This window comes from Leptopilina boulardi, unplaced genomic scaffold (assembly GCF_019393585.1).
Source record: "Leptopilina boulardi isolate dan_hultmark-lab unplaced genomic scaffold, ZJU_Lbou_2.1 LbouV2_266, whole genome shotgun sequence".
Classification (NCBI taxonomy): Eukaryota; Metazoa; Arthropoda; class Insecta; order Hymenoptera; family Figitidae; genus Leptopilina; species Leptopilina boulardi.
Genome location: NW_026137825.1, coordinates 2,130,342 through 2,157,292, shown reverse-complemented (window position 1 = coordinate 2,157,292; position 26,951 = coordinate 2,130,342). Strand labels below are relative to the sequence as shown.

General features: G+C 25.8%; 2 protein-coding genes across 2 annotated transcripts in view; one reads left to right on the top strand and one right to left on the bottom strand.

Moving 5' to 3' along the window:
• LOC127281174 (NADH dehydrogenase (ubiquinone) complex I, assembly factor 6) overlaps nt 1–8,642 on the top strand; it is a 48,466-nt gene extending 39,824 nt beyond the window's left edge. Inside the window, exons 6-7 of the transcript XR_007842933.1 lie at nt 856–953; nt 8,564–8,642. The gene's annotated coding sequence lies outside the window, so the exon portion shown is untranslated. The remainder of the gene's footprint in view (nt 1–855; nt 954–8,563) is intronic.
• LOC127281166 (neurexin-1) overlaps nt 1–26,951 on the bottom strand; it is a 358,116-nt gene that overhangs the window by 32,864 nt on the left and 298,301 nt on the right. The gene's annotated exons all lie outside the window — the stretch shown is intronic.

Genomic DNA, 26,951 nt, shown 5'->3' with positions numbered 1-26,951 from the left:
ATTTTTGTTAAGTCAAATTATTTATTTAAAAAAATTTTAGGAATAAAAAATTTTGTGTTCTATAATTTAAATTCCGTTAAATAATTATATAAATTCGTTAAAGTAGAAATAAAATTCAAATTTAGAAAATTTTAATAAGAATTTTTAAAGAAAAATATGTGTATATGTTTTGAGATAATAATCTCGAAATACTTGTGTCCGCTTTCAATTTCTATCAGGATAGTATCTAAAGAAGTTTCCTGTTTATTTTGTCCTTGTCTTTGAAATTCCAAAGTTGCACACACACACACACACACCTGTTGAGGAGTTTATTTGAATAGGGAACTCTTAAGAGGGGTTTTTGTATATATTCAACGAGTGTTGAGTTGGGACTAACCGCTGGGTCTAATAATGGGTCCTAAGTGTGAACAATTTTACGGTCAATTGACTTTCTATTCATCAAAATGACTTTTGTAAACAAGTTGAACAGGAGAATATGAAGGGCAAGAAAGTTTAAAGAAAGTACGTTAGGGTCTGATGTAAAGAGAGGACCAATCACGAGGGATTATGGGAGGACCCTTCGGCATCTTCCGAGAGGCCAGTTTACGAATGAAAGGATACCTTTCGTGTATATATAGGAAAAGAAAATAAATGGTATACGAAACAGTATCCTCCCCCTTTTTTTCCAAGAAACAGGAACCCGGACCATTTAAAAATGAATTTAGCAAAAAAAATTCAGAATTTTTATTATTTTGTTTTTTTATTCATAATTGTCATTTATGTATTTTCATGATGTAATTTTTTTCCCTGACTTAAAATTCTAGAAATATTTAAATATTTTTTAAAAATAAATTTAATTTTTGTTTTCTTTTACAGAATATGCTATTGCAACCTTTTTCAATTTGGATTCATGGTTATTGGAGTGAAAGAACAATATCAAGGTTTCATCGTTTCAAATCATCATCATCATCAAGGTGTGTAAGGCATGAATTTTTATATTTTATTTCATGAACTTGAATTTTTTTATTTTTATTAGAAAGCATGAATTGTAGTTTCCCTACTAATAATTTTTGAGTCTGCGATGTTAATCCCTGAGATTATGGGACCCAACGTTTCGCAGCACCCTTGCATTAACAAAAATATAACTAACGCTTATAATCATTTTCCAAAAAAGAGGATTTTTGAAAACCAGAAAAGACAAATTTACCACTTCATACATCAAAAAGAATACCTGCATAAGCGCCATCATCAAAATATTGACAATTTATTGAAATATCCGATAAAATTAAAAAAAAAATTTTTATAACATTTTTTCTTATTCTAAGTTAAAAAATCGGTTCATTTAATGCAAAACAGTCATTTATAAAAATAATTTTGAACTTAGTTCCATTTTTAAAGTTAACGGTTTTTTTTATTTATGATATTTTCATAAATTTAAATGTTTAATCTTAAAAATTATTATTATGATTATTATTATGATTATTATTATAATTATTGTTATTATTATTATTTTTTATGTTTTATATTATATTATATATGAGGAATAATATAATTACTTTTTATAATAAAAATAATAATAATGAAAAATGTTAATTTTTTTTTTAAATATTTAAAGATAATTGAAAAGTATGACTATTATAAATTATATTTAAAGAATGAAAAAAAGATTATATTGTATTAAGTAAATTCTCAAGGATTGGTCCTTCAAAAGAGAAACTACATTGTCAAAATCACAGAACAGTAGAAACTTGTAGGAAGTGTACCAAGGTTACAAGCATTCCGATAACGAAAAAACAAAATTAAAAGTCACTTTTCAATTATCTCAAATTGTATATGCATACATATATATGTGTATAATTAACTAAACGGAAAATAATATTCCTACATTGTCTTGAAGAATATAAATAACATGAAACATTATTTACGAAAATAATAATAATAATAATAATAATAATAGTAATAATAAAAATAGTAATAATAATAAATTAAAATACAAACAAATAAATACTATATTTGAAAAAATTAAAATTGTTTTAAATTTGGAGATTAAAAGTTTGTACATGTTATTAATAACTAAATCAATAAAAATTTTATAAAATATACTTTTCAAAAACGTTCTAAATTTTAAACACAAATTTTTAAATTGTAACGTTAAAAAAAAATTGAAATTTGAATTCTTTGAATTTTAATAATTACTCTGAATTTTAAAAATTTTAATGTTAAACGCGTAGAACTTTTAAATTATCAATTTAAAAATCAATGTAAAAATTAATTTAAAAATATTAATTTCCTATAAAATTTTTTAAATTAAAATCAAAAAAAATTTTTACTGAAAAAATAGATTTATTTAAACTAGTGCAAGTTAGAGTTTCTTATGAAAGTGAAATCCTGCTTGGATTTCTATATATACCTATATATATATATATATATATATATATATATATATTGAGGGGTCTTTTACGATTCAAGCCTGGCGAAACTATAAAGAAACCGGTTTGTAGTTTATACCACTTGCCTTCGTTGAGGCCTTAATGGCTGAGATATCGAAAGGGTTAACAAGAGTCTCACTACTTTACTGGTCCCCATGAACAGGAGTTTATAATTATCAAAGAAGTAACTCGGTACCAAAATATCTTGCTTGCAGGTGTATTTCTCGTTCCGAAAGCATATTATATATAGTTTTCTAGTCAGGTAGTTATAGGTATATATATATTATTTCTAGTAAACCCTCGTCTAATCTTTTTGACTACATATTCTTCCAAATATATTTTGTCATGGTTGTTTTATGGTACCATCACAACAACTATTCTATTTCACGAAAGAAATGACTTTTGTAAACATTCGGCACAGGGTATCAGTAAAATGAAGAATAAAATATTTCCTTTCAAGTCCACGTGAATTTCACGCAAAAATTTTTTTTTTCGCTAACTTGAGAATATTCTGATTTTTGTAAAAAAATCAAAGTTTTGCTGTTGTAAAGAAAAATTGATGAATTAATGAGTCAATTTTATAAAATTTACCAATAGCTCGTTAATTTGTTTATATAAAAATAAGAAAAATTGTTTTTTATGTAAAAAAAAATTCGAGTAAATTTAAAAAAAAAATTTCTTTTTATTTATACTTATATAAAAAGTAACGATATCTAAATGTCATTTTAAAAGCCCCTATTAATATTTACGTTTTAATGTTTAAATATTCTTCAAAAACTTTTGTTAACATTTTAGAAATATTTGAGCTTTGAAAGCAATTTAAATATTTTGAAATTTCAATTATTGACATTATTTTGAAATTCAATCGAAAATTTTTTCTTTAAACGTTATTAAAATTTTTATGTTTAATTTCAATTTAAACGTTTTTTAATTTAAACAATATATTTTTCTAAAAATAATACAAAATTAATTAACGTAAATTTAATTCGATGTATGCGAATATAATTATAGTTTATAATGTAAAACTTTTTTTAAAAAAATGTTTAGTGACAAAAAATCTCTTTCTCTCTCTCTCTCTCTCTGTCTTATGTATAGTATACAGTTCGAGGTATAGGACCCATTCTGTTGTGCCTTTTAAATTCGTAAGATTTTTGACGACTCCTTCTTCATTCTGTTTGCCGGTTCAAAAATCTTTAACTAATTTGTATTTACAATGATTTTCACGCCTTCAAAATGAATTAGAGCGGAAGTAATAATAAGCGACTAAACTCTCACGCTGAATAAAATCGTTTCACAATCGTTATAACAAATTGGCAAAGAGCAGATACACACACACACACACACACACACACACACACACACACACTCTCACAATCTTAAAGTATATTTTCAAATACGTCTTGCGGTTTATCCACAGAGACTTCCTCCTTTCATCTGTTCTCCTAATCCATCAGGGAGTAAAAAAGTCAGTTGAAAAATATTTGAGATTTTTGTGAAATGACAAAAGTAACGTTGTACTTTTTTTTTAATGTTTCAAATAAGAAAATAATAGATAAAAAAAAATTTTAGTGGCCTTTTATTGATTCTTTATAAAATTTACAATATTGTAATATTTATATTAATTTTCCTTGTAAAGTAAATTACCAATTTTTAAATAATTATGAATAATAATTTTTTTTTATTATAATTATTATTATTTAATAATATAAACAAGTAAAAAAATATATTAACAGCTGTTATGCTATAAAATTGAAATAAAAGTAATGATAATTATTAACAATAATAATGAATGAAAAAATAATGATAAATTTTATTCATGGGCAAAATGGTGACTTAATTTTAAGATTGATTAGAGGGCTTTTTGATACTTTAAACGGAAATTTAAGATCCTCACTTCATCAGGAATCTATATCGTCTAAGAAAGTATATTTTCTTTTGCTAAAGATACTCTTGGCAATTAACACTCTTTATAGTCGTTTGGAGAAGGAGAAAGGTAAAAAGAGGGGATGAGAAAAAGTGATAGCATGTGGAGAAGTGAGAGAGAAAAAGAGTAACAGCAGGTGGGTGGGGAGAGGCATCAATAAATCCTCCAAGAAGGAGACATTATTAAACATCGATTGGCTACCGTTAATGATCCGTTAAAAACATGCCGTGAGGCGTGAAGAACATTGTAAATACGAATTAATCGAAGACGTTGAATCAGGCGACTAGAATCACAAAGTAAGTGTGAAAAAGTTTGACCAATAGAGAATAAGATTATTGGATATGAATGGAGGGGGTGGGGTGGGGGGGCATTGAAAAGGACTGACCGTTGCACTTTGGGCCTCGAAAGGGTTAATTTTCGACGATTCAATATTAGGCGAATATAATAATAAAAGAAGTATTTCAACCTTCGTTTGGGTCCTTCGTCCTTGCTTCAGGGGCCTTCGGTCCCCAACCTCTCTCCCTCTCTCTTTCATTCTACCACTTTCTCAAGGCAATCACCTGTTTCTCAGTTTGGCCATTCTATATGTATAAATATGGGCAGTCATCAATTCGCTCCCGTAAGGGGAAGTAACCTTCCCCCACCACGCGGCCGGAGGCCTGCGTTCGAGTTTCGGAGCGAAGGTAGCACCGCGGGGAGCCGGGTCCCTTAATCCCTCATTAAGAAGATTTCCTTAATGGATTTTCTTTAAAAAAAAAAATTCTTTAATATTAGTATTTTTAAGTTTTTATTATTAGATTCGGAATCCTTATTTAATTGCGAATTTGTGCATATGTTGTTTGCATTAAAAATGTTAATTTTTAAAAAGTTTATAATTACATATATCATCACCTTTGCTAATCCTTTTCAATTTAACAGAAGATAGGAATTTTAATATTTTATATATTATCCTTTTTAAAAATTATTTCATGTTCTATTTAATTTTTTATTGTAAATTTTCAAAAAAAAAAAAAATTCCAAATTAACTAGATAAATTTTTTATGAATTTTTTTAAAATTATATTTCTTCTCTTTATATATTATAGAAGAAAAAATTCAAAAACTTTTCTGGCAATAATAAACTCTTGGATGTTTGTTACAATACTTAATTAATCCTAAGCCTGGAACACAAGTGTGAAGGAAGAATTGTTTTTTTTAAATATTTATTTACTTTTTCGTAATCGTTTATTTGTAGGAAGAAAGATATTTAGAAAATGTTCGAATTATAAACTTTTTAAATATCAACATTTTTAAGTCAAACAACATATGTATGAAATTGTAATAAAGTAAGGATTTCGAATTTGATAAAAAAAACTTAAAAATGTTGTTATTTAAAAAATTTATTTATATGTAGAAAAAGCCATTAAGGAAAACTTGGAAAATCTAATTTATGAGGGATTAAGGGACCCGGCCCCCCGCGGTGCTAGTTCGCTCCGACACTCGAACTCGGGCCTCTGGCCGCGTGGTGGGGGAAGGTTACTTCCCCTTACGGGAGCGAATTGATGATCGCCCATAAATATACATATATATACCTGGACCCACTTTATTTTCCCACTATCTGAACTATCGTCAATACATAATATTATATTTTATCCTCGAAGAATTTTTCGATTTGTCTAGTTTCAAAGTTTTTGTATAGAATGTCAATACAAACAAAAATAAAAATAGATTTATTATACAAATGAATTATCTTCTATAATTTTCATTTCGTATCGAAAATTTGAATTTAACTAAATTTTTATTTAATAATTTATTTATTAATTTATTCAAACAGTTAAAATATACAAAATAATTTAAAATACATAAAATTAATTATTAATAAATAAAAAAAGGGTGAGAAATTTATTTAAAAAGTTATTTGTCAAATAATAAACATATTTAGATTACAACTATTCCAAACTAAATTAAAATAGAAACATAAATAAAAAGTTAAAATAAAAAATTAAAACAAACATCAAAATATAAATAAAAATATAAATAAAAATATAAATAAATAAAAATTATAAAAAAAAGTATGAAAAAATTTAAATAAACGGCAAAGAATCGAGAATTAAAAATATATTTCAAATAGTGAAAGGGTTAGTGATTTTTTTTAAAAAAAAATTAGAACTATTTTCACTAGGATCACAGAATAAGCAAGGAGGTCTTACGAAGTTGATGTTAAACGTCAATGCATAATGTCTATGAAGGAATCCATTGACAGTATAGAATAAAGTTTCCTTACTTTACCTGTAAAATCACAATAGTCTAAGTTACATAGAAAAGAGTCTTAGGGTCTTTATGATTTAGAAATCCTATAATTCCTTTAAAAAGGAATATTACCCTAATAATAATAATATTTACCCAAATTTTCTATTCTTAAAAATCCATTAGGCTTTCGTCTCAAGTATAGGCTACAATAGTGGATAGAGATCGTAAATTTTCTCCTTTCAAAGAATATAATGTCGTTGAATATTCAACTTTGGGGATTATAACACCTCAGTTGGGGATTATAATTATCACTTGAAAACCACGACAATGGGGTTTTTGTCATTTACCGCTTAAAGTCAATTTTGTGTGGTCTTTGGGCCAGGAATATAGAAACTCAAAGAAGGTAACTTTTCTTAGACTTGGGCCCTGGCCACGTGCCATGCAAAAGATGAAGAATCCCCCCCCTCTCTCTCTTTGTTGTCGTTTTATTTTTTTGACACTCTCAATAATTCGTGTATTCTTATTCATTACTCGTATAAATCGGTAAAAAAAAATTTTAATCATTTTATTAATTTAAAAATCTTAATTAATCTTTTTTAATTTTATTAAAAAATTCTTTGTTTTAAGTACAGTAAAAAACCCACATCGGATTTTAAAAAATTAGAAAAATGTTTTACCAAAAAAAATATTCGATACAAGAATGATTTATGTTCGATATATGTGGATTCTAGTATGAATATAAGAATTAAAAAAAAATTAAGTATTTATAATAATAAATTATATCTATAATATAAATAAATAATATAATAAATATGACTATTCTGATTAAAACAAAAATTATTAATTAATAAATAATTGCAAACCTAATAATTTGATAATAATAATTTATAGTTACTAGTAAATAAACTTTTTTTTTTAAATTAAAAATTACAATCTTTTGCAAAAAATACTTAAAAAGTCCACTACTGTTAATATTACTATTGTGAACTATTAATGAAAGCCATTTAGGCAAAGGACGTCATCAGGAATCCATAAGTTTGACAGAAGAATTTCAAGTCAAGACCCATTCACGATTTTAAGGCGGCGTTTGTGGGGAACACAAAAAAGGGGGGCGTTGGTATCTTAGAAACCTATTATTTCGAGAAAAAAAAGTTTACAATTTTCTACGATTGAAATTTTATACCACATACATATGGTTTATATATTAGCATATAAAATTTTTTTTTGTATACGCACGCTTTTAATTCAAAAGACACCTGTCAATTTGAATCAATGAAAAAATCAGATTTGTGTATCTTAAGATTAGGGACACATGCGAGAACATAAGGTCTTCTTATTGGGCATGGGCTCTTTTTTTTAGTGTGCTATTTAAATAAGCCGCACAAACAGAAAATACGACCGCAGAATATTGTTGTTGTTATTATTATTATGGGAGAATGGACCACAAAAGGGAATCTGGAGATAACTACAGTGTATATATTGTGAAGGAGATGAATATTCTCTTTCAATTTCTTTCATCTCTGGCTGTAAAAGCATCAGGGACTCAGAAGTGGAATGGAGAGTTTTCAAGTCTTAGAGAGCTCTCAATTTAGAATATTCGACTCTTTTTTTTTAATAAATATACATTGTATTTGTAATTTAATTTTTTTCTCTATTTATAATTAAATAAAAAGAATTTTAATTTTTCGTTTTTTGTCTCGTAAAAGTTAACAATTTAAATGAAGTTTTAAATTAATTCAATGATCTTGAATTAATTTTTTTGTTGAAATATAGTACGATTTATTAAAATTAATTATCCTTGAAGTAAGGGAAAAATTTTTTTTTTGTATTTTTAAATTTCTTTTAAGTTTTAAACAAAATTTTTATATTAATTTACTTGTCATTTATTGCGAGATATTGTAATTTTTTTAAAAGTTTTTTTTTATTTCTTATTTTATTTATTTAAATTATTTTTACTATAAATTCTGTATTAAATGCTTTAATTTAAACGTTTTTGTTTCTAGAGTATGCGGTTGCTGGTGACATGTCCAATTTGCAAAATTTTCCATGGCCATTGAAGTTATGTCATCATATAATCTTAAGGTACGTGTAGCATGATATTTTTACAGGGTGTTCACCAATCAGGAGAAAAAGGGTAAATGAGGGAATTTTGAAAGAAACATAACACTTTGTGTATACTGAATACCAAATTTAAAAAAAAACGGCGGAAAAATTTTAAAAAAATAGAAAACTAAATCAAAAATATTAATAATCAAATAGTTTAAAAAAATTTTTAAAAAAGTTTCTTATCTATAGATAAGAAAAATTTGTTGAATTTTATGTAAAATTCATAGGTTTTATTTTACTGATCGTTTTTTATTTTTCTAGATTTTACTATCTTATCGCAAAAATAAAACTTGTAAAAAATTAGAGAAAACGATTTTTTTTTGTCAGGGAAAGTCAGTGAATTTTGAAAAAAAAATGTGGACACTCTGATTTTATATTTTTTTTAAATCATGAATATTTTATAATTCTTTTTAAGCATGAATTTTATTTTTTTACTTGCCCACTTACAATTTTAAATCTGCGATGTAAAATCACTCGAATGATATGAGATCCAAGGTTTCGCAGTATACCCTTGCACTAACAATATATAACTAAAGCTTCTAATAATTTTCCCAAAAAAAGGTGTGTTTTGAAAACCAGAAAAGACAAATTTACCACTACATTCATCTAAAGGATATATATATGCGCCATTATTAAAACATTGCCAATTCATTGAAATATAACGGACGATAAAATTAAATATTCGCGAATTTAACAATTTTTTCAATATTAATTTAATTTAAAACTCTTGAGATAAACAGGAATTTCTTTTTAAATTGACTGTTAGTTAAATAATTTTATAGAAATTTTTTTTTTTGTTAAAATATAAATAATAGTTATAATAATGTAACAATGTAAATTTCGTGATAAAAGAAATTTCTCTCTATTTCTTCAGTTTTAATAAAAGAAATTGTTCAGTTTAGAAAAAAATAATTGCCAATTTCTAAATATATAAAAGAAATACACTATTGAATATGTCAACTTTGTTGTTGTCATTCGATGATTGCCAACCATTCTTTTCAAGATTCCTTGTGTAAACAAGGAATAGGGAAGCAGAAGGTCCTAACAAGTTCTTTTCATATATAAAGGATCTCAGCAGGTGTAGAAAAGGAAAAGAACTGCGCGACGAATAGGAAATAGGGTCGGATTCCTTTAAAAATGGATTCCAACATAAATTTAAATATGGCTTCCTTTCACTCCATTTTGTCGCTGGTTTTTTTTTTAATCATTTATATATAAATAATATTTATTATCAAAAATTAATTTACGGTAATTAATAATTTATTTAAAAAATAATTTTTATTATTTAAAATAATTATTTTATTTCTTCACTCACGGAAAAAAATTAATTCAGTATATTTTAGAAAACTGTGACGGAGTAGCGGATACAGCTCTTTACAAAACTGAGTTTTGTAAAAATGTGATGGATATTTTCGGATAAACTACAGAAATTTCGTTGTTTCTACTGAATATTTCTGGAGTTTAATATGAATATTTAGGGACATTTTACAAAACTCAGTTTCGTAAAGAGCTAATCCGTGATAGTTCTGTAAAATCTATTGAATTAATTTTTTCTGTGCTCATTGTATTTAAATTGTCAATAAAATTAATTTAAATTAAATCCTAATCTAAATTAATTATGTCATTCAAATATAATGAAATAAGGTTTAATTAAAATAAATTAAATATTATTGAATTGAAACGAAATAAATTAAATTGAAGATAATTAATTAATTTCGAGGTCTTAATAAAATTAGAATTAGTATTGAATTAATAGTAAAATTCGATTAATTCTTTAAAAATATCGTATATATGATGCGTTTAACTTTGAAAATCCTCTTTGTACTTTATTAAACTCTGGTTGGTGTTGAGGTGAAAATTGAGTCTCGTTCTCACGGTCTGATGAGGCTTGACATTCTTGGAAAGTTTCTCATATACTAATTCCAGGGCTATTTTGTTGGATAGACATTCCAGGCGTGAGACATCTCACGTCTGACACAAGTTTAATGGCATCCAGACGGTGATTTTCATTAAGCTGTTAGAGGCCCTTTTTTTATTCCCAATTATTCGGCCTGCTCATTCCCGCACCACTCTCCTCACCGTCCTTTTCATCCCAAATGGACTCATGGGAACCAAAATCATTCCCAAAGTAATTTCATCTTTTGTTTAAGTCTCATTCTTCTCTAAATGTATATAAATATATTTAAAAAATTTGTAAAATGCGATTAAATGCGTCTCAAAAAAAAGGAGTAGAGTAGGAAAATTTCTTGATAATTTGGAAAAACTTTCAACTAGTGAAAAAAATGACCAAAAGTATATATTTTCTCCTTCTTGAAATTATTTCTCTTTTTCTGTTGTTCAAAATCGCAAAATTAATTTTTTACTCAAAAAAATAAAAGATGTAGAAAATTTTCACTGGAGGGAATTTTTTTTAAACCATGACTTCTGAAATATAAATTGAAACACCTCTTTTTGGATTATGTTCTTCTTGGAGTGACGGGAAGAAAATTCGTTTTGTGGAAGCTTCGTTCTCACGACCCGTGGGAATCATGTGGTCGATTCCCATAATCTCACCGGTCATTTTTCTCCCAAATCTCATCTGAATTCCTTTCTCGCTCCGCCTAGAAAAATACTTGCCCCGGAGATTATATTCTCAAACGGTTATAACTTTCCAACGTTTATGTACATACATATATACGTTTACACAAACGGAGAGAAAGGAAAAAAAAGTCATTGATAAAAAGAATAAACGCATAGGAGATGGAAAAACATGTGCGCATACACCATATATATGTTTATGATTGTATAAACACGAGTATATAACTATAATAAACATCAGGTATATATCTAGGCAAACGTGACTTTTTCTCAATATTTATGTTTGAGATTTAAAAAAAAATAGACGATAATATATTCTTTTGAAATTTAAAGATTTTTTTTCCGCTCAAAAATCCGTTTTAAAAAAATTAATTTTTCAAATCTGAATTTATTATAAATACCGGATTTAAAAAATTTACGACCATTTTTTTTCTTAAATTCAGATATGAGTAAAATTCTTAAAAATTACATTTTTTTTGGAAAAATCGATTTCAATTTCGATATATCGGTTACATTTGAAATTTTTAAATTAAAACAATTTTTTTAAATTTAGCATTGATAAGGGGGCCATCTATAAACTATGTTACCTATTTTAGGGGGGAGGGGTTCTGAAAAGAATAAAAAATTGGTAACGTAGTTTATGGACGATTCAATCATTGATACATCGATTAGATTTTTCCTCGATTATGTACTCTCTAAATCTGAATTAGTAAAAATGTGAATTAGTAACTCACATTTTGCTTCTGAATTAGTAAAATTTTACTAATTATTAACAACTTTTACTAACAATTAGTAAAATTTAACTAATTCTAAAGCAAAAAGTGAGTCACTAATTCAAATTAGTAAACATTTTTACTAATTCAGATTTAGAGAGTAGATTTAACGTTATTTAAAGTCAAAATAGGAATTTTCTCTTTTTGATATATCGATTAATCGTTTCTTTTAGAGTTTGAATCATTTTTCGTTATTTTAATAGAGATATTATTTAGGGATTTATTTATAAATTCTGTAAGTTGGTTAAAAATTAGGGGTTTCGAGTAATTTTTTTTTTCTCAAGACTTGTTTGCCGCACTTACATTGTATATGTACTGTCTTTGAGAGTAAATTTGAAAGGGGGTTGAGGTGGAGAGGGGGGGTAGAGTGGTATGGAGCTCATTGACTGTTATACGTACGCACCTGCTGCGGAGATGGAATTTCTCGTGAAGAAAGCAACGTCCTCGGGAGGACGTTTTAGTAACGGCCTTCGAGAAGTACCTGGGGAGGCCCTAAGGATACCGAGCGTGAGAATCAAGGTCCGAAAGGAGACTTCTCATTCTCAGGAGTCACAAGTGACCAGAATCCAACAAGAGATCTTTCAATCGCCTATATATATATGTATGTACATACATACTTAAAATCCGGTATACAGTATAAAGAGAAAAGAAGAGGGGGGGGGGTCGTCAGGAGAAAAAATTTTAAAATGGCGACTTTAACCGTCAATCAATTATTGTCATTTCGTGAAACTATTTTAGTTTTTATTTTCTAATATTTTAATTATAAGTTAAGATTAGGTTTTAGGTCTCTTTATTTCTGAATTAAATTTTGTGGTTATATTCGCTTTTAGATCTTTTTCCTAATTTCGCTTTTCTATATCTTTGACCAAAATTTTGAGGTTATATCAGAGGTTTTGTTGATCATTTATTTTCTGTTTGGTATTATAATAATTATAATTAAGAATAGTCAATATTTTTAGAAAAATTATTTGACTCAATCGAAAGGCAAGAGAACTGGGGGGGGAGGGGTATTCGAAGATTTTTCGGTCTCAAATCTGATTGGTCGAACATTGGAGAACTTCTTAAAGTTGACTGCTTTCCTAGGAACCCTGGGAAGAAATTGAGCCTCGTCGAAGCCACGTTCTCACGGGTCGTCCTCACAGCTTCCCATAAAGGTTCTTCTCTCCTCTCTTTCTCTCTCTCGTTTTTTTTTCCATTATAGCAATTCCAAGAACTCAAGCGACCTTGAGCACAGATTTTCCTCAAATGTTTTTTTCCATGTGTTGGAGAATTAAAAATTCTGTCTGCAGCCCCCCTGAAGTTTTCAAGGAATTCTCTTTTATAATATGACTCTCTATCTCTCTGTCAGGGGTCGTAAAGTATGTAGAAAATTATTGTTGGCCAGGTCAGATTTCATGGTGCTAAGGAAAGAGAGAGAGAATATTTACCCCGATGGAAGAAGCGCGGTTTCGAGATTCCAAACCCAGGGGAGTTCAGAGGTCGCGCGGTCAGGGTTTTAGCGAGGAAGAAAAAAAAGAAGAAGAAGATGAAGAGAAGAAGACCCTGCAGCCTCCCACGACCCTTCTGAAGACGATCTTTTACCTCGAGGCAAAGCGTGAGAACGATTCTTGCCCACGGTCAAATTTATACCATTCGGTATTAGGGCCCCAGGGTACGGTAGGAACTTCTTTTAACTTGAGACGCCATTTTTTTAAAAAAAATTTTCCATACACTTAAGGGTTCTTCTTGTCTTTATTTTTGGTCCATTTTTATATTATAGGAAAATTTTTTGAGAAAATTGCTATAAATTGTGTTGAAAAAAATATTGCAAGAGAAAAAAAAAGAATTATTTGTCACATTCTAAAAAGTAACTAGGAAAATGAGTGTAAAATTGCTTTTGGTATATATGTATATTTAATTAAAAATTGTTAGAAATTTTGGGTTTTAATTAAAAATTTTTTTTGAAACTACGCACTTTAAATTAAAACATACGAAATTGAAAATTTTAAAAACAAAATATAGAAAATTTTTTTGGAAAAAAATGTTGTAAAAATGTTTTAGAATTATATTTTTAAAAAATTTTTTTAACAAAAAAAATATATGTATATTTCTATTCACATAATTCTTTTGGTTTGAGATGCTGGGAAGATAATGTTCATGGGATGCTGGGCAGGACCATTTTTGGATGATCTTACCTGGGAACAGTATTAGGGTCACATGCACCCTTAGAAACTATTCCAATCATTGAGAGAGAAATTCCAATTCTCCATTTTTAATTTTTTTTCTAAATTTAATTTCTCTAGTAGTCTGCAAAATGAAGTAGATTTAATTTTCGATTTTTCTGATTTCAATAATAATTAAGATAAAAAATTTAGTTGATTTAAGAAATTATTCAGTAAAGTTATAATATTATTACATTATATATACATTATTAAATAATTACATAATTAATTTTCAATTCGGTACATAATTATAAATTATTTATTTAATTGTACTCGTATGTTATAAAACGGATAATAAAAATTAAATTTTGGAAAATTTTTTCGAATTATCTAAAAGTAAACCAATTTTTAAGTATTTAAATTTATAAAAAAAATTTAAATAATTGAATTAATAATTCTATAGTTCAATAAATAAATAATGAAATAATTATACAAATATAATAAAATTATATATTAATAATATAAGAAATTTAATAATTATCTTATTTGTTAAATAATATTTTTAAAAAATAATAAATTAAAAATTATATTAAAAAGATAGAAATACAAAAAAAAAGCTAATGGTAATATAATGATTTTAAGTCATTTAATTTGATGCCAAAGTGTGATTTTTGAATTAGGAATGTAGAATGTAAAAACTGGTATTAAGGGGGATGAAGAGAGATAGAGAGTGAGGGACAAAATTAAGAATATGATCTTGAAAATTTGGTTCCAATGTGGCGTGAAATTGTCGATTATAGCGTGACAGAAATATTAGGAACTTAGAATTTAACAGTTGGTTCAAAATTTTTCAATTAACACAAATGTTAATTTTTTTTTTAAATGATTACAAAACGCGATAATAAAGAAAAAAATTTTATCAGTTTACTTTGATATGTATGTACTATGTATATATATAAATATACACATATGAATATATATATATATATATATATATATATATATGGTGATAAAATTCTAACACAATACACAAAACTGACAACAAGTTTCAGTATCACAAATAGGCATAAATCAGTACGATAAGTGGTATTTTAATCAGGAGAACAGAATATTCGAGAAACTTTTCTATAATAAGAAATTTCTGCTCTCCTTGGTTCTTTTTTTTACAATTATTTTTATAATAACCTTTTCTTTTTGAAAATATTTTATTTCTTTTTATGAAAAATTGTAATATGTTTTATTTTATATTGCAGTTTGCAACCGTATATTTTATATTAATTTAGATATAATAACAATAATAATAATAATAATAATAATAATAATAATAATAATAATAATTGTTTACAACAATTGGTATAATTATTACAGATTATACAATTATTCTAAAGTTTAAAAAATTTTTAAAAGAGTAATTTATACTTATTTGTGAATAGTGAAATATTTCTTAAAAGAGAAACGGGAATTTTATATTTCGTACATAGATAAATATTTAGAGATCTCAAAGGAAAGAGTTAAGTTAAAGGATTAGAGTCAAGGGTTAAAATTGGAGACGCTTGATCTACAAAAGTATCAGGAGTCCAAAACTGTTGAGGAATTCGTGAAAAAAAAATTTCCGGTCCTCCAGGTATAGTCAGCACGTTTTATGATTTATGAACTCGCAGAGGTTGTTATTATAGGGAACCCCCATCAGGATTCTCAAGATATTCATCTTTTCGTAAATCCCTCGGAAACGTTTCAAGAGTAAATATTACTTCAACTATTTCTTTATATTTGTATTTTAATCCTACCGTAAAGTATGAGAATTGTTTTCACATATATTATTATTATTATTATTATTATTATTATTATTATTATTATTATAATAAAAAAAAATTAAAATTAAAGAATATATATAATAAAATAAAAAAATTATAATAAATAAATCTACTAAATATAATGATGTACATATAATACATAATAGTTTATTATATATATATATATATATATATATATGTATATATATATATATATATATATATATATATATATATATATATATATATATATATATATATAATAAAAAAATATATTAATATATAATATAATTAATATTAATTATGTATTATTAAAATTTATTATATTATATATTATAGTATAAAAAATAATTTTGTAATAGACTAGTAATTTGCATCGCGAAATTTAGAGGGAGGAATAAAATGATAACTGGTTTTATTGGAAAAGAGCGAATATGTCTGAAAGGGAAGCTGGGGTTAATTTTTTACGCCCTCTCGTTCATTCTAAAGGAAGCATTGATCGTTGATGGGTGAAAAAAAGCCTTCAACATGACCTTTTACATCAGAGACCCATCAGTAGCAAAGAGCTGGTTCAAATGCTTACTCCTCCACCCCTATTATGTCTGGTTTGATAGGGTTGGATCAATATCCATAACCATCTCATTCACATTTTTTTTTTTTTTGCTAAGAAAACATTGTTTTCCTTTTATATATAAAAACAAATTTACGCAAATATTACAAAAATTACATATAAATTGTAATTCCTTTATAATTATTATGTAATATATTACTTTAATTATATATATCTACACTGAAACAAAAATTTATTTGATTCAAATAAATGTTTACTTGACTATTATCTCAAATAAATATTTACTTGAAGCAAATAAATTTTTTTTAAATTAAATAATCTGTTTTTGAACCAATAATTTCTGTATTTGAAACAAAAATTATTTAATAAATTCAAATAAAAAATTTAGTTGAATTAAATATTTATTTGATAATAATCAAGTAACCGTTTATTTGAATTAAATAAATTTTTTTTCAGTGTTTGTATATAATCTGACATAAGTTTTAAGAATTTTTTCATCTTTCAATCATCCCCTAGGCTGTGTGATTATTATTATTATAATTATTATTATCCAGCTTAAATTTTAAGGTTATGGATTAAATTCTAACTTAATTTAACTTTAGAGGTTATGATACTTTCTTCATACTTGGACATAACTTAAGTTACGATAGACTTTTGACGTAATATTCGAACTTTTGAGGTTATATTTTTTAGCGATATCTTTTGTATGTATAGGCTCGAATGGGGTAAATGTAAACAATATTTAATTAGTGACTTACTTTTTCCTTTTGAATTAGTTAAATTTTACCAATTCGATATAGTAAATAAATTTTTTTTCTACTATGAATTATACTAGTTAAATTTTATTAATTCAAAAGCAAAAAATGAGTCACTAATTTAAATTAGTTAAAATTTTTACTAATTCAGATTTAGAGAGTACTTTTGGTTTTCTTTTATTTGTTATTTCATATGGAATAATAGAAATGATAATTTATATACCTTATATGTACATATATAACTGTTGTAAGTAAAACGAAATATGAAAATTCGTATAAAATATTTTCACAAAGATATTACATTTTACTGGAAAACCAAAAGTTCTGTTTACCAATATTTTTAGGGGTAATTATTAACAGTATAAGAATAATTACACTTTACAACGAGGGCAATTTTTTTTTTTAATACCTAACGAATAATTATAAATAATATACACTTTTTTTTAATTTAAAATATCATATAAAAATTATAATAAACATTGAGTTTAAATGTAAAATAACGAAAATAAAAAAATTTGTGATTAAAATATTGTCGTATGAGGCGAGAATGAAAATATGTATGTGTATAAAATGTATGTGTATACATAATGGGAGAGGAATTCCAAGTATAAACGAGTGAGAAATGATTTTTTTGATGTGAGTGCGGTCCTCGACCTTAAGAGGCTGACATGTGGGCATACGTGAGAACATGTGGCTTGGGGTCACGTTACCCTTCACATATGAAGCAGAAAAGCAGAAAGCATGAGGAGGAATTTCGATCAGAACTTCCTGTGTGTGTATGTGAATGAGGAGAGGGCAGAGAGAAACGGAGAGAAAATGTGTGCAAGAGAGAAAGAGAGAGAGGGAAAGAGGGGGTGGTTAAAGTTGATAAAGAGAATTTCTTGGCTCGAACTTGGCTCCACCCAGACCGCAGATGAGAATCAAAGTTTCTCTACACCCTCAAATTTCTCGTCATCAGGATAACAGAACTCTTAGAAACTACCCTCTCTCTCCCTCTCGATCTCTCTCCTCATATGTCCCACATGGGGCGCATTATTATTATTACATAAAAATTCATTAGTTTTAATTTTCACTTTAAAGAATTTTATGAAATATAATTATTTTTCAGAAGAATTTTGAATTTTTCAAATTAGTTTTAAAAAGAATTTCTATTTAAACGAATTTTTCGTGGAATTTTTAACTTAACAGAATTTTTTAATTTTTATAATTATTTTAAAATGACGAATTTTAATGTGTCCGAAATTACAAATGATCGAACAAAAAATCGACAGAAATATTTTGGCGCGATTTTAAAAATTTTCACCAATCACAATTTCCTTGACTATTTCTGATTGGTTAATTTTGAAAATCGGGCTAAAATATTTTTGTTTGTATATTCGATTATTTTTACAATTTCGGACAAATAAAAATTCGATGTTTTAAGAATTCTGTCAAATACTAATAATTGGAAAATTGAGTCGTTTGCCTTATATTAAAATTCTTTAAAGTAAAAATTCGAACTAATTACTTTTATGGGATAATCATAACATATAGCTAAAGAATTTAAAAATAATTTTTTTTTTCAATTGATAAAAGAAACATTTATAACCTAAAAAGAAAATTTTCATAGGAGTTTACAAAATTAGATTTTATTAAAATTAACAAGAATTGCAGATTTTTATTAGAATTCTATATTATTAGTGTAGGACTCGTGTAGGAAGTTAAAAATTGTATTTTAAAAGTATATAATTTTTTAAACACTCTTTCTATATGTTTTTATGGGGGGATATAGAAACCAAATAAAATTCCAACTTTCCTAAATTCTGAATAATATTGACTAAGAAAATAATCCTTAAAATCAACATTCCTGACCCTACTTAAAATTCTTTTCATAAATTCTTATTTTATTGTCAGAAAAATGACCTTGACCGAAAGGTCTGCCTATTCTTTAGACAGAATTTTCTATATAATAGTAAAGGAAGGTCAGTTTTTCTATAAGAAAGGAACCGTTATGTATACGTACCTGACGAGAAAGAAAGGGTTAAGGATTTTGAGGAAAGTTGTACTACTTAAGGAGCAGGATCGTAGAATGTTGTTGATAGTGTGTATATTTAAGTTCTTCGGTTGTGTTTGTAAGAATAAGGACCCACCCACCCTTTTAAAAAAAATTTTTAGGGCCCCCTCTGACCCTCCACCATCCCTACTCAATATCCCTTGGGACCATGAAATGGTAACGCCCACTTTGAAAGAGGAATTGGGAATAATGGCTGTTTGGGAGTGGAGTAAAATATATAGTATACGCATGCAAGCTGGCGGCCAACACCGCCGCCACCACCACAAACTGGTCCCCCACAGGCAGCCCAGGGCCTACGCATAATTTGATAAATTTAGCTACCAGGCTCATATACTCGAGTAGAGCTATCAACTTTTTAAACAGGCAAATGTATTCTAATTAAATCAAATTAGATTCACCCCAAGAGAAATGATGGGATGATAACATACTTTATATGTGTATGTATGTACCACTTTGAATGATAAAAAATTTTTTCTCTCTCAATATTTTTACATACCACATCTCTTTACTCAAAAGGGGGGGGGGTTCATTTATATTTTTCCTTTCAATTTTAGTTCGTAAACTGGTTTGTTACAGTTGGTGACTTATTTCGTTTATAATTTTATTACAAAATTTTTTTGTTTTACAATTAACAATTTTTTTTATAAAAATAAAATACTAGATTAAAAATTAACGGTTATTGTAGACGAACAAAAATCTTTATCTAAAACAGTAATATGTTTTTCTAGAATAAAGAAAACTTTACTTGTTTTATTGAAACATATTGCTGTTCAGGTGAACATTTTTTTTCTAAATTTTATTGGTATTTATATAATTTAATTATTAATTCCAATAAAGTTTGATGGACGTGAAAGAAAGATTTAAAAAAAACAGGACCGTAGGAAGAATTTTGAGCACCCACTTTATTACACCCAGAGAAAAGATTTCTTTGAATCAAAGAAATCGTTTTTTTAAAATCACTTTTTGAATCAAAGATAAAATTTTTTTGAGTTCAAAAAAGTTTTCTTTACTTTTACGAAAAAAAAATTTCGAAGTGTTTTGAATCAAAGAAATTTTTTCTTTAACTGATATTTTTGATCTAAAAAAAAATTTCTTTGAAACAAATAAGAAGCCAAGTGCATTTAAAGAAATTATTTGTTGGATGTATTTTTTTTGAATCAAAAAAGTATTTCTTTAAATTAAAGAAACATTTCTTCCACTCATACGTCGTCACCGCCGGGGTTACCGCGACTACGCGTAGACTGAACCGACTCGTGGCAACAGCGTGTTCATCGTGTAATAAGTGGTGTGATTATACATGGATTAAACAGTTTGGTGATAAATTTCGAAATGAGCGACAAAAAAGTTTGTCAACTTCTTGGTACTTGGGGGTTTGCCGATACAATCCCAAAGTTTTATGTTAAGTCATGTGTATATAAAAACAGTTAAAGTCATCCATGTACGCATAACCTCACTTTCTTGGTCTGAACAATTTTTTACTTATGAATTTCATGCTTTCACAAGCAATTCTTATTATTTTCAATTATTCTTATGCTTTCCAAATTTTTTAGTAATATATTTAATATGGATTTTATTTTTTTAATTAGTATAATGTTTGAAATGCAGGTGTACATATATAAATAAGAAAATTAAATTCTGCCAGGAAGTGTTAGAAAAAAAAATGGTAGTACAAATAATACAGATTTAAAAGTATTTATAGTTATAGTAAAAAAAATTCTGTATTTCAATGTGTTTTTATGCGTAATGCATACTTCGTTTATAATGTGTTTAAAAGGTTCTGATAAAAAAATCACTGACAAAAATTTTAATTGTGTGAAATTTTCATTTTAATTGTTTTTTCTTTATAGATTAAACCTAATAATTAAAAAAAAATTAATAAATTGTCTTTAAAATACGTTTTTAAGTATTTCAAATATTTAATTATATAATAATTTTTACTTTTGAATAAAAATATGAAACATAAAATTTTAAAACAAAAATATAATTTTATTAAATCAAAATAATTTTTTTTAATTAAAAAAAATAATTTTTAGAAAAAAGAAATATTTCTGTATATATTTAAAGCTATTTTACCTTAATTTAAATAATATATTTATTAAAACAAAAAATATAACTTCGATTCAAAGAAATTTCCACATTAAAACAAAAATACTTCCTCCATGAGGAAGCAATTTATTTCTTTAACTTAAGAAATTTTTTAAATGGAAAGAAATATTTCTTTGATTTAAATAAAAAAGATTTATTAAATTCAAAGAAATATTTTTTTGATTTAAATAAAAGATTTATTAAATCCAAAGAAAGATTTCTTTGAGCCAACAAAAAATAGGCAAAGAAATAATTTCTTTAAATCAAAGAATCTTTTTTTTGACCCCATAACAATGCACATATTTCTTTGATTCAAAGAAATGTTCTTTGAAACAAAGAAACTCTTCTCTGGGTGTATAATTCAATTAAAATACAAATTTATTTTTCTTTTTTTGAAATCTTGTTTAAAGGGATGATTTCTTGAAAGATGTGGTATATGTGACGTCATGATTTTTCGAGAAATATACCTCCATTAGATTGCTGCATTCCCTATACGAAAAGCAAGGATAATTGGCATGGCCATTACAACGAATGGAGTTTGTAAAGACTCCCTAGGGATAATTAACTGTCGACGCGGGGGGTGGCTCTTTTAAAGACCCTCGACAAGATTACAAACTCGATTTATCACCATAAATGAATTCCTCGAGCCTTTATATGTAGACGTGCATTTCACGTTCATTCAAAAAGATTTCAAAATATATAATAGACTTTTGTATATATTCATAAAATAACTTTCTACAAGAGCGGTAACCATTTTTATTTCCCTTTTGGTTTACCTGAAGTCCCATCTATCTTCCTCCTCTAAAATTTTAAGATCCAAAAATACTTTTTTTTCTACTTTCTTCAGTGTTCTGCTTTCCTAATCATTGTCAACCTAGTTTTTGTCGTTTTTTGAGCTTTGAAAAAAGGGTTAATAGTCCAACATTATCCGTGACGTATTTTTCTTCTATTTCTTCTCTCTTCTGTCGCAATTTTTTTTTTCATACACAATTTTTTAGAATATGATTTTATTCAATTCGATTCAATTAAAATGTTTCAAGAAATTAAATAATTAAATAAATGTTTAAATAGTAACAAAAAAAAATTGTTCCTTTTTCATTATTTTGACGATAATTTTACAAAAAAATTGCTCGAAATTTGTTGTAAGGGTATATATTTTTGTTTGAAAATAAATATAAGACTTTCAAAAACTTCCTAACTAGTTCTAAAATCCTAATAGTGTCCAAGACGTTAATCCGCTTGATTAGTTCCACTAGATTTCAAATACAAAGAAGCGTGAAATTCTTGCCCACTTGAGATTTGAAATAACATAAATCAATTTCGAGAGTTTTTGAAACTCGAGAGGATATATCCTGTCCGTTGCTTTTTAAAAGGACCAGATGTCAAGTTTATATACTATATATATACATATATAGGGGGAAGATCCCATAGAAATATTCTACTCGTCATGCTATCCTGGGACTTTATGGCTGTTTTTAGCCCATAAAATTTACATAGAATTTCTCCTTCTCTATAAATATAAACTTCAATAAATATTTTCCAAAATGCAATTCTTTTTTTATTTTAACAAGATTTATAAAAAAAATTTTTTTATTGCAAAAAAGAATTAGCGCAAAGTAACAAATATGTACTAAATTCGTGCAATTTCTCTAATGATATTTTTGTACCATTCATTCATTTCATTCTTAGGATTAAATTTCGATGTTAAATGAACTTTTGTAACATTACCAATTCCTTCAATGTGAACTATACTAATTTTCTCAATTTCAAATTTATTACCAGGTAAAAGAATAATATTCTTTTCAAAATTAAAATTTTCATTTTCAATTTTTTTCACAATTTTTGCCCTAAAGTAAGAACTAGAAAATGTTATTTCATATAAAATTAATTCCAATGCTGATTTATGTATAAATCTCAATGCCGATTTTAAATTCGTTGATGTTTGAATAAATTTTTGTAAAATAATACTTTTTCCTTCTCTTAATTGTTTGGTGATAAATTTTATAGGTTTTGTCACAATGTGAAATAATTTTAATTCAAATTCTTCGTTTATATCTTCAAATTGTCTGATTGCTAATTTATATAAAGCCAATTTCATTAATTTCGCTTCATTTGTATCACCATTAATATTGCCTGTTGTTGCAAAATTTCTTATAGCATAATAATCTTCAAATGTCACCGAATAATACGCCTTTTGTTCATTATAATCGTTAATTATATTTTTCAACGTTGTTCCTTGTTCTATTCTATATCTCTCTCTATAGGTGTACAAAAATTTAATTCTCTTTTCACCATCAAAAATTGTTATATTACTATTTTCAAAACGTACATTGTTTCTTAATTTATTTAAAAGACCAGTATTGTCAATTATATTAATTTTACTCCAATTTGAATTTAAAAAATTTTTATCCTTTAACCAATTTTTAATAAAGTAAATTAAAGTCTCATCGTTGGGAAATATGTAATTATTCACAATATCACGAAATTGTTCTTTAATATCATTGTTGTTAATTTTTAAACTATTATTAAAAAATTGTTCCACATTCTCAATGTAACGTGTTCTTGTAACAAAACGTTGTTTTCTTAGACAAAAATAAGAATTATTCATTCTTTTAAAATATTCATTATCATCACATTTTTCATTATCATATTGATAATTAGATATACCGGCAAAAAATTCATTTGTTTTCTTATTTTTTGATGGAGCAATTAATATTTCATTTTCAGTAAATTTATAACCATAACCAGTATTATTATTTAAACTATGTATAAATAATAATTGATTTCCCTTTAATCCAATAATTAATTTTTTATTTACCGATTGCAATAATTGAATTATATTATTAAGTATCTTCTTGATTTGAAATTGATAACTAATTATTATCTCTTTCTCCAAAATTTCAACAATTGTTGTCACTAATTTTACATTTTTATTATTAATACACGCGAATTCCAATTTTGGTTCCTCTAAATGTAGGGAAAATTGATTAATTATTATTTGAAATTTTGATAATTTATTAGTTTCTTGTATAAATGTTTCATCTATTAGATTATTAATTGTATTTTTCAAAAATATTGTTTCTATTGTTGTACCCAATGAAGATAAAATAGATCGTGTATTTATGTTCGTTATAAATGTTGATATATCTTGGGGATGAAATTTAAGGAAAAATTTTAAATCATTTTTTTCACATATATGATTTTTCTCGTTTGTTAATAAACAAGGATATGATGGTACTAATGATAATCCAAATTCTTTCCACCATTCCACGGTTGAATTATTATTATACAAATAACGTAAATATGATTTTAATCTTTCTTTCTTATATTTCGTTAGTTGTTTATAAAATTGTTGTACATCATCATCGGAATATTTTAAAACTATACGATTTAATTTATTAAAATTAATATTAAATAATTGTGGATCATCAGATTGTTTAATAAATCTAATTGTATAATTTTCTCGTATTATTGCATAATATTCGATAATTTTTTTATTAGGAAAATAAAATTCAAGTAAATCGTATGATAAATATTGAGAATTTGTAAAATCACCATATAATACACGATCATTGGTAACGAGCATTGTTATCATAATATCATTAAGTTGTACATTTATTAAAGATTTTTTAATTGATTCCTGTATTCTCCAATCATATCGTTCGTAAAAATCTCCAATTTTTCGAATTTGATTTAGAAATATTAAATTTTCATTTGTTAAATTAAATTTTTTTAATGTAGAAATACTCCAAAAAAACGAAAATCCTAAGTGCATTTTATATGTATAGTCCTTTTGTAATTGGTCTTTTATTTGGTAAAAAGCATTATTTAGATATTGGAAAAAATTATTAAAAGCAATGTTCCAATGATGTGGTTGAAAAATTATATTTGTTATTGTTTCATTTCTAATTGTTTCTTCATTACGTACATAATAAAAAAGTGCAGGAAGGGCAAAAAATTTTAAACTCAAAGAATTCATTTCCTTTGAGAAAATTAAATTTTGAATTATATGACCCACTGTTAAATACTCATGAAAACTAATCTCTTCAATAGTAGAATTTTCACTATTATCTCGATAATAGGGATAATTGATTTTTCCAAGACGAAGATACATTGAACCAATTTGTGCAAAAATATAATCAAGAGATAATAAATTCAAATTTGTATTTGGTTGGGGAAAAAGTGGTAATATTATATCCTTGTATATTCTATTAACTGCTAAATCAGTTAATTTTGAATTTACACCGTATTCATTTTTAAATATTGCATTTTTTAATGTTTCCTTAATTACTATTAATATATTATTATATTTAAAATTTTTTTTCTCACGTATTGCCTCTGCCAAAAATCCATAAATATTTCCATATTTCTCAAATACAAATGAACTAATTATATAATCAAACATTGTATTAATAAAAGTGATATCAAAATTTTCATTATCTTGTTCTCCATACAAATCACTGCCTTGTAATAAATTACGAATTAATTTTTCTAGTTGAGAAATATTATCACGATTATCTTCTAAATATTCATAAAGTGCATTAATAATTGGTATTTGTTTATTTTGATCAATTTCTTTTAAATAATTTTCGATAAATAAAAAATCACTTAAAATATTCAAATAATTAATTATTGGTATAAGTTGTACAGTTGATAGAGGATTTTGTTCAATAATTTCGTTCATTTTGTCTTATTTTTTTTTGTGATATTTAATAATATTCCAATAGTTTAGTATTTAATTTCAATGCATTAATTCCTGAAAATAATTAAAATTATATATAATTGGAAAAATTTGATAAATTTATTTAAAACTGGTTATAATATGATTAAATAATAAATATAAAATTTTTCATACCTTATATTCTATAAAAAGTCGTAGCGTTAAGAAAATATGCTCTCTCAAGTGAAAGAGTAAACCAAAGAGTAAACTATATATTGTCGCTTTTAAATGTCATAATTATTAAGCAATATGATATTTAAACAACTGGTAAATTATTGTTATAAATTTTCCATTATTATCATATATATATATAGACATATGTTTTTGAGACGCATGGACATAAAAGAATTTTTTTATACTTTTCAATTGACAGAATTCCATTATCTAAAATTTACCTTGGAATTTCGATTTCTTTGAATAATTAATTAATATTATTATTATTATGTATTTAATTAATTATTAACTAATTATTATTAATTCCATTTAACCTAATTTAGCCGAATTTTTATTTAACAAATTTTATGTAACCGAATTAAATAATAATTTAAAGAAATATTAATTCGACTAAAAGTAAATTTTAATTAAAAATTTTAACAAATTAATTTTAGAGCATTTATGAATTGATTGATACCTAAAATAATGAACTGTTAAAAGTTTTAATAAGATTTAAAATATTTTTTAAAAATTAAATTAAAAAAATTGTCAATAATTTACCATTAGTTATAGTTTAAAATTAGTTTTTTAAAATAATTTTAAAGATCTAATTTTATGGGACAGGGACAATATAAAGTTCAGAAGAAGAATAGTATCTTCGTAC